This window comes from Schistocerca serialis, chromosome 4, assembly GCF_023864345.2.
Source record: "Schistocerca serialis cubense isolate TAMUIC-IGC-003099 chromosome 4, iqSchSeri2.2, whole genome shotgun sequence".
Classification (NCBI taxonomy): domain Eukaryota; kingdom Metazoa; phylum Arthropoda; class Insecta; order Orthoptera; family Acrididae; genus Schistocerca; species Schistocerca serialis.
Window position 1 is genome coordinate 298,961,759 of NC_064641.1, and position 14,503 is coordinate 298,976,261.

Genomic DNA, 14,503 nt, shown 5'->3' on the forward strand with positions numbered 1-14,503 from the left:
TCCTGTGGGGCCAAACTGCTTACACAGTACTTAATCTAACTTAAGCAAAGGACAACACACACATACCCATGCCCAAGGGAGGACTCGGACCTCCGACGGGGGGAGCCGCGCGAACCGTGGCAAGGCCCTCGGGCAGCGCGGCAACCCTCCGAGAAATTGCAGAAGAATGTAACGTTTCAGTTGGATCATGTCACGAAATCCTAACACAGCACCTTGGAATGCATCGTGTTGCCACCAAGTTCGTCGCACAGCTCATGAGTCAAGACCAGAAAGACCTTCGCTTCGCAAACTTTGAAGATCTTTTGAATCGCGCAAATGAGGACGAGATGTTCCTTAAGAGAATCGTATCTGGTGATGAGACGTGGGTCTACGGTTATGAGGTTGAAATGAAGGTTCAATCTTTTGAATGTGTCGAGAAAGATTCTCCCAGACCAAAAAAGCTCGTCAGGTCAGGTCAAATATGAGAAAAAAACGGCCTGAAATGAGGCGAGATAATTCATGGCTCTTGCATCATCCCTGTTGGTGCGTGACTATCGCACAAAAAACGAAATCAAAATGCTGCCTCATCCTCCTTACTCTCCAGACCTGGTCCCTGCGGATTTTTTTTTTTTTTTTCATTTTCGCAGTTGAAAACCCCGTTGAAAGGACGAAGATTTGCAACGATATACGAGATAGCAAGAGGTCTACCAAGACTGCTTCCGAAAGTGGAAACGGCTTTGGGAGCGGTGTATCAATTGCAGAGGAGAGTATTTCGAAGAAAATCATGCTCAATAAGTATAATGTAAGCGTAGAAAAATTTTGTGGACAATTTCCGGAATTTTTTGAACAGACCTCGTATAAGTGCCACGAATCAGATGTTGAGTGATCACTGCGAAGTTCATGTTGAGTGATCACTGCAAAGTTCACGGAGATACAGCGTACTCATGTGAGACAGCGTTATTAGCGCGTGACAGAGTTTGAAAGGGGCCTCACTGTGCGCTCCAGTTGGCTGGCTGGTCAAGTCGTGGAGTATTTAGATATGTGGGGAATTAGGATGTGACAGTGGCACGATGTTGGATTGCGTGAGAATGTGGTGGCAGGCATACTGGTCGTCAAGGTTCTGGTGGACATTTCAGATCACTAGAGACGATTGTCGTGTTGTCCACCAAGCACATCGTAAGCCAATTACATCTGAGCTTGCCACCCGAGAACTAGTAATGGGACTCCCTGCAACATGCAGCATTTTCTGTCATCCCGCACATTACATGGGTGATGGCTGCAGACGGACTAGGGAGTTACCGTCCCGTGCTTGGGCTGTCGTCTAACACCACAACACAAAGAGCTGTGTTTGGTGTGGTGCCTTGACCAGCAAAAGTGGACTGTTGGTGAATAAAGTCGCACTGTATTCAGCGATGTATCACGGTTCTGTACTACCCCGGATGACCATCGGCGACCTGGGCTGCCATTCTTCCAATGTTTTGGAGAGGCGCGACGGTGCTTCTCGTGATGCCATGGGGGGCCATCAAGTATGACTTCATGTCACGACTGTTAGTAATTGTCCTCATCAGTTATCTCTCGTCGTACAATTTGTCAGCACGACATTGCTCGTCCACCACGTGTCCCTATTAACTACTTGCTTGATGTGGAAGTACTACCATCGGTCCCTGACGGGACGTTTGTGGGACCAGGTCGGATGCCAACTCTATCCCGTGTCAGTATCTCGGATATCAGGGACTGTTTACAACAGTTATGGGGCAGCTTGTCTCAGGAGAGGGTAGAAATGCTTTTATAACACCCTTCGCAACCGAATCAGTGCATGCATCCAGGCCAGAGGGGGTGCCACATTATATTGATAAGTGGGCTCAGACTGCCAAGTTCTTTGTAAATTTGACTCGGTTTTGTAATCAGTGAAATAACATGTGATATCCACTCAGCACGTGGCGTTTCATTTTGATGCGGCTCTGGGCCAGAGCCGAAAACAGTACTGCAAAAAAATTTTGTTATTGTAACAGAGTTGACTTCCACCTCCTTCAGCGATCTGCTCGGGTGTACGTTAAGCCTAGTTTACACGACGACACTAGGTTGCGCTACCGGCCACTGCGCATGCGCGCCGCGCGTTTGCGCAACTCGTCGGTGAAACTGAACAGTTTTGGGGTTGTTCCAACTTTGGCTACACTAGTTGCAAGAGTTTCGAGGTTATGTGTGTTCGTAGAGTGTAGACAAACTGAAATATGAAGTGGGGAACGGAGAATAATGTTCGCTTTTTGGATATCTATGGTTTGCATGGGTGTTTGTGGGATTTCAGTGATGCTGGTTACAAAAATAAGCAACATATTGCTGCTGCTGAGACCGTCATGTGCGATCATAACATAGATAGTTTGACAATATCTGAGGTGGAGGGCAAAATTTATTGAATTAGGAGCACATATACAACTGAATTAAGAAAAATACAAGCAAATGTAATTCTAGCTGTAGAAATGCTCTTTTTTACAAGACTAAAATCCCATCGTTCGAGTTGGCTTACTCTTTTTCTTTTAAGGAATATTGTTGACAGGAGGGAAGGCTACGCAAATCAAGAAGCTACATCCTTTATTCAATATTCATCTATTTAAAACGTCGCAGCAGTGCTCCCCATTCACAAATGTTTGAATTTTGAAATATTACCACCGTACAGATCTATCTGCAAGAGAGTAGCTTGCAAACCATTCTCTTCTTAATGCGACCTGCTTCAAATAATTACTGCTGTTAATGTTAATAATTATTACTGTTAATAATTATTGGTGTTAATGAAGAAACGTCATCACCAACTGAAGCTGCATCTTATAGCATGCCGAGTGTTCTCGATTGTAATGCATACAGTGTGATATGTAATTTCAGTTCTGGCGACAGTACTTCGTGCATTACGATATCTTTATTACTTATCGCATAATTAACTCTATTTAGAAGAAACGTTAACAGTTCTGGTGACATTCTAAGATAAGTAAAAGAACTTCTTGGGTCTTCCATTATAAATTATTTCAGCAAGGATGCTGAGCAACCGAGCTGATGTCTTTTCTTCATCCAGTCACGAATCGAAACACGTTTCTTATTTTTTTCTTATGCAGCGATTCCACGCAACAATTCTTTTACTCCATCACAACTCGTGCGACGTGCAGCTGCCAAAACTTTCATTTCAGACACGACTCAGGAACCTACAAAACGACGAAACTGAAATATATACTGGTTTCGCCATGTCTACTGTCAAATATGAAACCATTTGCGTGCAACTCATTCCAGTAAATTTTTGTCGTGATAAACGTTGAAAATGTATCATGGACAGTTGACACATTTCGTTGTCGTACTCTCCGTCACACAGAGCCGCCGCCGCTGCCGCCACCAACACAAACAGCGGCACCGTCCTGAGCGTTACGTCGATAGCCGCTGGTGTATGTTGCAGGTGTATATTACGACGCACCGTAATTTCGCGACAGCTGGCGCCACCGCTGTTGCAAGCAAGGCAGCCGAGTAACCTCAGCGTGGCATCTGTGTTGCAACAGCACGCGGCGGTTGTTCCCGGGGATCCACGGCGCGAGGCACGAAGGCAAAGATCGCACAGCCGTGTGCTGCCCGTCGCGTTCCCGCAATACCCGCATTTGCGACGCAGCGCCCGCATGGTTGATAATGCGTAATTCAGGGGGCCGCTGGTCGAACGAACTACGTGTCGAGCTTAAAACAACGGATCAGTGTTGCAGTACGTTTGCCGGGTGACAGGAACTAGGACGGGAAAATAACACATTTCTGTAGTTGCTAGGGGCAACATCATACAGAAAGCTTTAAAGTTTATTGTGCTCTGTGGCATACAACAGGTAGGCATATCTTGTTTTCCCTAACATGTACCCCCCTACCAATACGGTATCCAATTTTTCAATATTTAGCTATTTAATTTTGTTATGTAACTCTGTGGTCAGATTGCTGTTCCTGACACCACTGTGCTGAAGTTAGTATAAGGGTGCATCTGTGATGCCACCTCGCTGCTTGCCGGCATGGCAAGGCGATGATGAATCAAACCACTGCGTCTTACCTGTCTATTTACGCTGCACCGTCGGCGCTAGCTACGATCCTCGCCTAGCGATGATATCAAGCAGGTTTGTGTTGCGCGCCGTAATCATCGAGGTATGTCCTGAGACTTGAGCCGTAATTGGCCGCAAGGTCACTCCAGCAATGCCGCCTTTGACTCTGCTCGATGTGTGACCAGCTGCTGTGTTCACTCCCGGCGGTTCAAAATCGTTCAAATGGCTCTGAGCACTATGGGACTTAACTTCTGAGGTCATCAGTCCCCTAGAACTTAGAACTACTTAAACCTAACTAACCTAAGGACACCACACACATCCATGCCCGAGGCAGGATTCGAACCTGCGACCGTAGCCGTCGCGCGGTTCCGGAATGATGCGCCTAGAACCACTTGGCCACCGCTGCCGGCTCTCCTGGCGGGCAGCGAGCATCCTGGCTGCAGCTTCAATGCAACGACGCTACCGTGAAACGATGACGTTCGATGTGCCAGCAGCGAGGTGCGGGAGGGAAGTCATAGGGCGCCATCTGTGATCGTGTAAACTTTGTTCTGTGTGTTATCGTATTTTAATTGACTGTGTACCGTGTACTTTGAGGCAGAGTGTGGGGACCAGCCCAGCATTTGCTCAAACGAGTGTGGAAACCGCCTAAAAACCTCAATCAGGCTGGATGGTGTACCAGAGGAAAGGTCGTTAATCCGCCGCGTGGATTCGATCCGTCCCTGGCTCATATATACACACATACCCCACAAGACACAGTGCTAATTTCTCCTATCTAATCGTCGTGGTCCTTACGCGTAATATTCGTTGGGTACAGTAGAATCGTTTTGCAGTTAACTTCAAATTCCCGTTCCCTAAATTTTCTCAATAGTGTTCCTCGAAAAGAACATCGCCTTCCCTCCAGTGATTCCCATATGAGCTTCCGAAGCATCTCAATGATAGTTGCATGTTCTTCGAACCTGCTGGGTAACGAATCTGGCAGCCGCCTCCTATTTGCTTCGATGTCTTCCTTTAACCTAACCTTGGGGATCCCAAATAATCGAGCATTATTCAGGAATGAATCGCACTAGTGTCCTCTACGCGGTCTACTTTAAAGAGGAACCACACTATCATTAAATTCTCCCTGCTGCTCTCCTTAAACGCTCGTTCCATTTCATGTCGCTGTGCAACGTACGCCTAGATATTTAATCGACGTGACTGTGTCATGCAGCACACAACTAATGTTTTCCTATTCGTCCGCAATAACTGACTTTTTCTACATTTAGAGCTAGCCTGTCAGCACACCTACCAGAAAATTTTCCATCTCATCTTGTGTGCTTCTACAGTGGCTCAACGACGGCGTCTTCCCGTGCACTACAGTACCATCAGCAAACAACCACAGATTGCTGTTTACTCTGTCCGCCAGATCATTTATGTGTATAGAAAATAGCAGGCAGTGCTATCGGACTTCGCTGGGGCGCTCTTGCCTCTGATGAACACTCGCCGTCGAGGATAACGTACGGGGTTCCGTTAAGTTTTCGGGCCACTCACATATCTGGGAGCCTATTCCGTATGATAGTACCTTCATGAACTGTCTGCACTAGTTTCTTGTTTTAATTAACGCAAAAAACAATTCTCTTATCGAATTATCGTCATATTAACAAAATATTGTGTATCTCTTGTCACTTCAAAAATAAGAGGGTAATCTTTTTCAGTCTTAAGTACAATGTGCAGCGTTGTCCTGCGTGTTTTAATGTTAAAACTTTAGATTTCTAACCTAAAATATAACGGCTTTTTTTAGGTACCAGTCTTCCGGATAAAGCTGTCCAAGTAGACTGCTGGTGATATCATTCTGAAGTGGAAACGAGAGGGAACAACCACAGTTAAGACCAGGCACACCTCACGTGCCGGCCGGAGTGGCCGAGCGGTTCTAGGCGCTACGGTCTGGAACAGCGAGACCGCTACGGTCGCAGGTTCGAATCCTGCCTCGGGCAAGGATGTGTGTGATGTCCTTAGGTTAGTTAGGTTTAAGTAGTTCTAAGTTCTAGGGGACTGATGACCTCAGAAGTTGAGTCCCATAGTGCTCAGAGCCATTTGAACACCTCACGTACTGACACACAGGGATTAACGGGCATTGCGGAGGCTGGTTGTACAAATTCGCAAGAAATGCGCGGAAGGAATCACTCATGAGTTTTAGAGTGTCACCGGCAGTCAAGGTAGTAGAATGACTGTAGTTAGGGAATTGAAAACAATGGGGTGTAGTGGTCGAGCTGCTCCTCATAGGCCACATATATATGTGTAGTCAATGATAAGTGACGTATGAAGTGGTGTAAAGAGTAACGCCATTGGCTGGAGATGTCAGAAAACCAATGATTTGGTATGATGAATCTCGCCGAACCCTGTAGCAATCCGATGCAGTGGTTTGCTGTGGACGTGTGGGCTGGTGTGAGCGGCTGGTGGCCGATGCGGCCAGGAGTCGGCGCGCGGGCTGCGAAGTGTCGCTTCCGCCAGGAAGTCCGCCCCGCCTCAGATAACCGGCCGCGTGGCTGCCGCGATACGCCGCCCGCCGCTGCCGCCTCACCACGCTTCTGCACGCACCCGCCGCTGTTTGCAAGAGTCAGCGGAGGCGCTTGCTCTGAGACAGGAACTCTACACATCGACATGTTTCATGTAGCGTGCTTCCGTGACCCTGTATGTTTAAGTTATAAACGAACAAACGTAACGTAAGCCGGTCACTGAGCTTCAGTTTTTCAATCACGATGCGTTTCGGAAGCTTTGCTCCGTCTTCACGTACTACTTCCGGTTTATAGCTCAGCAGCATTAGCCGCAGCACAGTTTGTAAACAGGCAATGTGTAAACCTCAAACGCAGATGCCCAGGATTGCAGAAATTTCGACACTGTTGTTTATGTGGGAGCAGTACTACTGAGTTGAAGCCCGCCCGGCTAGCCGCTTGGTCTAACACGCTGCTGCCCGAGTGGGAAGGAGTGCCGGTCCCCGGCACGAATCCGACCGGCGGATTAGTGTCGAGATCCGGCGTGCCGGCCAGCCTGTGGATGGTTTTTAAGGCAGTTTTCCATCTGTCTCGGTGAATGCGGGCTGTTTCACCTTATTCCGTCTCAGTTACACTATGTCGTTGATTGCTCGCAAACACTGTCTCCACGTATGCGTACAGCACGCAAACATTTGGGGTTACACTCGTCTGGTATGAGACGTTCCCGGGGGCGGGGGTTCTAGGTCCCCGGTTCAATACACATACACTGAGTTGAAAACAAAGGACTCTCATTTGATGATAAGCAAAGACTCCTAAAACCGTAATTGAAAAATTGAAGTGTTTACTTATTTATAGTCTTAATCTGTGGTATAACTCCTCAGCTTCTCATGTACTCATTGTGTTTTACTTATTTCCGTTGCTATTGCCATCCCGCCATCGGAGTTGCTGAACGAGCCCACGAACTATTTCTTGGCTCTGAGCACTATGGGACTCAACTGCTGAGGTCATTAGTCCCCTAGAACTTAGAACTAGTTAAACCTAACTAACCTAAGGACATCACAAACATCCATGCCCGAGGCAGGATTCGAACCTGCGACCGTAGCGGTCTTGCGGTTCCAGACTGCAGCGCCTTTAACCGCACGGCGACTTCGGCCGGCGAACTATTTCTTCTCCGCCCCTCGTCAGCCGTATGTACCATACGGCTATCGGCAAATCGTTCGTAATCAACCGTATAAAGAGCGATTTATACTAAATGACGTTCAAAGCGTTTCTCTCTACGATAGACCAGGAATGCAGAAACCCTACTGCAAAAATTTCTATAGGAGCTGCTTGACAATATTGCCCATAGACACCATATTTCCTTTCTGTAATTGACTGGCGTGCATAAACTGTACTGCCTTCATCCGAACGTATGGTACTGGCCGTTTCACAAATCGTGGTTTTCAGTGGTTTATCACGGTTTGTGGCATAGTTGTCGATGTATAAAACTGCTTCATTCATTACACTTGACGCAATTAAGAAATTAATTCATTTGTTGGATAACGTCGTTATTTGCTACCATCGTACATAACCAGAGTAAGTAGGCTTGAATTGTGTATCTGCTGAATGATGTAAGTGGACAGTGATGTTCAAGATAAGACGCAAAGATCATTAGCAAAATGAATAACTTAATATTAACCATGGAGTGCGTGTCGCGGCGTATACGTGATGTTGCTACAGGAAACTAGTATTCAGTGGTGTAGAATGTCACAAGAGGTGGCGTAGTGAGATACTCCGTTGGCTGCTCTGTTGTTTTCCCTTATCGTGCCGTCAAGAGCCATTGCCTCAAATTTTGCTGTCTTCGACGCGGAAATATACGCGATTTTGCGGGAAATGCAGCAGATAGATGTATTTCGAGTGGTAAATTCTTTGGATATTACGATTTCCTGAGTGCCCTTCACTCTCTACATTGGTTTTATCTAACAGATAAAGTAGTCCAAATATTAAGGACGCCCTCATACACCTACAAAAGCTGGGGAACGTCGTGTCTTTCTGCTGGGTGCAGCCAAGAAGATGTGTCGTGATACTCAATTACTTCAGGTTGCCATCCACCTACAAGCTGTCGGCTCGTTGTTGAGGCATAGTATCATTTGCCGATGGGAACAGGAATAGCTGGAAGTGATAGACAGTAAGCTGAATCTAGTAAAGTCCACAACGCGGCCGTGGCGTACCTCCTTCCTCCTACGCAATCGGTCTGATGGCCTTCATGCTCTGGCGAGAGGACCCTCCAACGTGTGGTGCTTATGGCATAAAGATCACAGTGCACCACATTTTACTGGACTTTTTTTAATTATCAGACCAAAGGCGGCAGCTCATTTGCCGACAGATTTGGCCTCTTGTTTTAACTGACAGTCAATAAATGATCAGCCAGCTACATATTCCTGTAAATGTATTCTAGTTTTACTCTAGCCTCACTTAAATTTTCCTAACTGTTTTAGAACTTCGGACCGATTTTAACGCAATATTCCTTGACATGAGTTAGTGTGATTATGCTGGTGATCATGGATGAGAGTGGGGAGTGAGTGCGCTTTCATCCCAAATTGTTCTTACCTCCTTTCTCGCATTTACTCCCTGTTAACCACGTTCGTGGGTGCTGATAACCTCTTCATTGAGTACCACGCACGCACGCACGCTCGCGCACGCACACACACACACACACACACACACACACACACACACACACACACACACAGAGAGAGAGAGAGAGAGAGAGAGAGAGAGAGAGAGAGAGAGAGAGAGAGTAAATTATCACAATATGCCCGTGTGGGAAAATGCAAATATTGGACCAGCCGTGAAGATGAGGCATCAGGATAGCTTCATTATTAGTGAGTGGATAGGAATATTGTAGATGACAGACACCTAGGCCCATACACTGTACCAAACACGTTAACAGATGCTGTGATGACCGATTTCTGGACGATCACGTACCAACGCTGTTGGAGAACGTTACTCTTCCAGAAAAAAAATGACTGTAATGTTATGCACGACGGGGTACCATCCCATTTTGTACGGGTAGTGGAAAACTACATCACTGCAGTGATTCATGGGCGATGGATTGGTCGAGGAGGTCAGGTAGAATGGCCTTCCCGTTCACCTAACCTGAATCCGTTAGATTTGTGGCTAGGGGACATTTAAAAGAGTTGGTGTATGACCAACATATCGACAATGTGCAGACGTTACAGGGGCTTGGCACTAATGCATGCTACGCAAACCGAATGGAGCCAGGTGTATTTGAAAGAGTGCATGATTCACTGCGAAGAAGGGCTGAAGGGCCATGGGAATGAGAGGACACATTGGTCAATATGTCAACAGGTATTGATTTCAGGACATACCATTACAAGAATTTTTTTCTGATTTTGAAACTTTTCCTTAAACGTCAATGCAAGGTGTCCCAGAAATGTTGTGACAAACTTTTAAAGGAAGTGGGGCACATCATAAGAACTGAGAATTGCATAGCAACCCATGGCCACAGACGTCAGCGGTAAGTGGTAGCAGATATGGAAGATAGGAAAGGAAACAAGAGTGATTCATTTGAAATATTTTGCATGCTTAACACTGACAGAGCATTGACTACCGGACGAGCTTGAACATAACGGAAGTTTCTTTGATAGTAGCTCTGGGCAGACGATTCTTGCAACGAAATCCATTTCAGAGTCCACATGATCGCGATGTATCAGAGATTTCACGGCTCCCCACAGAAAGAAATCGAGGCTCGATAAATCCGGAGAGCATGGGTCTAGGGAACCGGTTCACCACGCCCAGTCCATCGGTGCGTAGATGGCTTGTTCAAGTGTCTACGAACAGCCAGCCCAAAATTAGCAGGCACCCCAATATATTGGAACCACATGCCACGCCACACACTTGCTGCAATATCTTCAAACAATCCGGGAAAAACTTGTTCCAGAAAGGTCTGATAATTCGCGGCGGTCAAGCGGGATGAGAAAAGGCATGGCCCGCCTAAGCAGTCGCCGACTCCTACCAAACAGGGCCCACACATTAACTGTGAAGCGATGTTGTGCCGCGCACCGTGGGTGTTTTCCGGTGCCCACAAATGATCATTGTGGTGATTGAATACGCCATCCCTAGTGAACAACCTGTAACCTGTGAAATGTACATCTCGGCCACTTTCTTGCAAACGGTAACCGGGGCGCAATAATTGCACCTTTGAAGATGGAAAGCGTGTTAGGACTCGGCGTTCAAAACATGCTGGACACAGTAACGAGACAATGGCACTTACGCTGGTGCTTGGATTAGTCTCCACGGCATCCAGTACAAGTTCTTCCCAAACTATCGAACGCGCCGATCGTGCCCTGCCACTTCTTAATGGCCCGTACTCGCACAAACTTCAATGCAGACGTACAAACAATTTGGGAGCGGTTGATGTCTGTCTGTGAAGCATTTTCGGTACGTGCATCCATCGGCTAATCCGTTGCACCCAGTTGTTCCACATATTAAGTGCATGTCTGCAAGCTCACCGTACGTACTCCGTTCCATGCTCGTCGTACGTTGGCTGGCGCTTGAATGAGGAAACCCTCACGTTCACGTCGAACACCAGCTAGCTGCGCGCTCCCCTCCAGTTCTCTCGTGTCCATCTAGCGGCGTACGACGACGTTTGCGGCCACAGGTTGCAATGCAATTCTCAATCCTGATAATGTGCCCCATGTTCCCTATGTTGTTTGTCACAACATGCGGCTGGTGACACCTAGCTGCGGCAGACGAGGAGCGATTTTTTGTCGGCGCGGATAGCGCCCCCCTCCCCCCCCCCCCCCCCTCCCTACCTTTGGACCTTTAACATCAGATCCCGACGAATTTAAATTAGGCTGTAGCTCAATTTTCGATTATTTCATTAATAACGATTTCGTTTACCGTTATTGCCTACGACGTGTCGCGTTTTGAATGTGTTGCTGGGTACGCCACAGAGCACGCTGAGCTGCGTCGCTACTGTGCCCCGAGGCCGAGTGGCAGCCGGCGCGCGGCGTGCCGGGCCTGCGGCGTGCATGGGAGCGCTGATGCCGAGTGTGAGCGCCCACCGCGGCCAACTTTCCGTTCCGGGAGAAAGCGCGCCTCCACAATGACGCCGCGTCTGCCGCACAGCTCCGATTGGAGGCTCACTGGGAGCGAAAGAACGCCAGCCGGCACTGGAGCAGCGCCGCGCCGGCGAGCCCAACTCCTTCCTGGCTGCCCTTCACTTCAGCTCTGCACCTACATCCGTTACATTATGGATTCACTTGCAGCGTCTTCTCTTAAAGTTCCTCACGACAAACTTAGTTCCTAACTCAAAATTGCCAGTAGGGGTAACGTCACTGTGTAGTAAGGCTAAAGGTTGATTCACACGGGACGGAATGGGACGTCAAAACATTTAAAATGGTGGGGTTCACACAGGCCCTAAGTGGAACATACGAGACTCAAGGTTTCTCGGGAAGATGGTTTTGACGTTGAGTTTGGTGGAGTACCGGTGTTGTCGCCTACTAATATTGAAAGTTAACCTATTTCCACTGCGATCAGTCATGTTATAATGGTAGAGCTCATGCTTTTGCATCTTCTTTGCCCTTACTTTGTTATTTTACATTGTTTCCGTGACGCAATGGGGATGTTTCATGACGTGGATAATTTTTTTTTCAGACGCAAATGAATTAAAGACGTCAGCTGTAAGTGGGCATTGATTTATTTCAGTGGGGCAAGTTGAAAATTTGTGCCGCACTGGGATTCAAACGGGAGTCTCCTGCTTACTAGTCAGAAGTGCTGACCACTGATCCATCTGGACACAGTGGCCACCAAAACCACGCGGACTACCCTAGTACGGCTCCCGTCAAACCCAAATTGTCAACTTATACCACACACAACTGATGAAACTAACGTACTGCCCCTCCTCATTGCCCTCATTACTCCCGGCATCTCGCCGATTCCCTTAAGAGTAAGAGCTTGGTGTGCATCTGCACTGAAGGGATCATTGGTCATCATCGACGTAATTATATATATGCGGAGCCTGTTGTTTCGAACGTGTCCGAAAGAACACACGCCACATATACAGGGTGTTACAAAAAGGTACGGCCAAACTTTCAGGAAACATTCCTCACACACAAAGATAGAAAATATGTTATGTGGACATGTGTCCGGAAACGCTTAGTTTCCATGTTAGAGCTCATTTTATTACTTCTCTTCAAATCACATTAATCATGGAATGAAAACACACAGCAACAGCACGACTTCAAACACTTTGTTACAGGAAATGTTCAAAATGTCCTCCGTTAGCGAGGATACATGCATGCACCCTCCGTCGCATGGAATCCCTGATGCGCTGGTGCAGCCCTGGAGAATGGTGTATTGTATCACAGCCGTCCACAATACGAGCACGAAGAGTCTCTACATTTGGAACCGGGGTTGCGTAGACAAGAGCTTTCAAATGCCCCATAAATGAAAGTGAAGAGGGTTGAGGTCAGGAGAGCGTGGAGGCCATGGAATTGGTCCGCCTCTACCAATCCATCGGTCACCGAATCTGTTGCTGAGAAGCGTTCGAACACTTCGACTGAAATGTGCAGGAGCTCTATCGTGCATGAACCACATGTTGTGTAGTACTTGTAAAGGCACATGTTCTAGCAGCACAGGTAGAGTATCCCGTATGAAATCATGATAACGTGCTCCATTGAGCGTAGATGGAAGAACATGGGGCCCAATCAAGACATCACCAACAATGCCTGGCCAAACGTTCACAGAAAATCTATGTTGATGACGTGATTGCACAATTGCGTGCGGATTCTCGTCAGCCCACACATGTTGATTGTGAAAATTAACAATTTGATCACGTTGGAATGAAGCCTCATCCGTAAAGAGAACATTTGCTCTGAAATGAGGATTGACACATTGTTTGATGAACCATTCGCAGAAGTGTACCCGTGGAGGCCAATCAGCTGCTGATAGTACCTGCACACGCTCTACATGGTACAGAAACAACTGGTTCTCCCGTAGCCCTCTCCATACAGTGACGTGGTCAACGTTACCTTGTACAGCAGCAACTTTTATGACGCTGACATTAGGGTTATCGTCAACTGCACGAAGAATTGCCTCGTCCATTGCAGGTGTCCTCGTCGTTCTAGGTCTTCCCCAGTCGCGAGTCATAGGCTGGAATGTTCCGTGCTCCCTAAGACGCCGATCAATTGGTTCGAGCGTCTTCCTGTCGGGACACCTTCGTTCTGGAAATCTGTCTGGATACAAACGTACCGCGCCACCGCTATTGCCCCGTGCTAATCCATACATCAAATGGGCATCTGCCAACTCCGGATTTGTAAACATTGCACTGACTGTAAAACCACGTTCGTGATGAGCACTAACCTGTTGATGCTACGTACTGATGTGCTTGATGCTAGTACTGTAGAGCAATGAGTCGCATGTCAACACAAGCACCGAAATCAACATTACCTTCCTTCAATTGGGCCAACTGGCGGTGACTCGAGGAAGTACAGTACATACTGACGAAACTAAAATGAGCTCTAACATGGAAATTAAGCGTTTCCGGACACATGTCCACGTAACATCTTTTCTTTATTTGTGTGTGAGGAAAATTTCCTGAAAGTTTGGCCTTCCTTTTTTGTAACACCCTATATATTGAATTATTTGAACAGAATCAAGTACAACACTTAAATTTTATGTTTACACAGTTTTAAAGATGATTTGAGGCAGATGGTATCCAATACAATGAGTGAAGTATAGACGCACTGTGTATTCAATTGTGACTGTTACTTGATTTGTCTGTAGGTATATGTTAGCAAGCAAATAAATGTTGATATTTTGAAAGGGTACCTGCTGTTGCATTTCTCAGCCGTTCATCATATAAACTTTATCGAGGACGTTCGTTTGTTTTGGTCATCATAAAGATCATTATTGGGAGAGTTCCTTGGTATGCGCCCGGATGGCCGTGCGTGTTAAAGCGCCGCATTCGGGATGAGGCCCGCTGACCCCAGCTCGAATCCG

At 47.1% G+C, this 14,503-nt stretch overlaps 1 long non-coding RNA gene across 2 annotated transcripts in view; it reads left to right on the forward strand.

Moving 5' to 3' along the window:
- The window catches only part of LOC126473941 (uncharacterized), a 1,011,672-nt gene that overhangs the window by 423,572 nt on the left and 573,597 nt on the right, over window positions 1-14,503 (forward strand). The window lies entirely within an intron of this gene.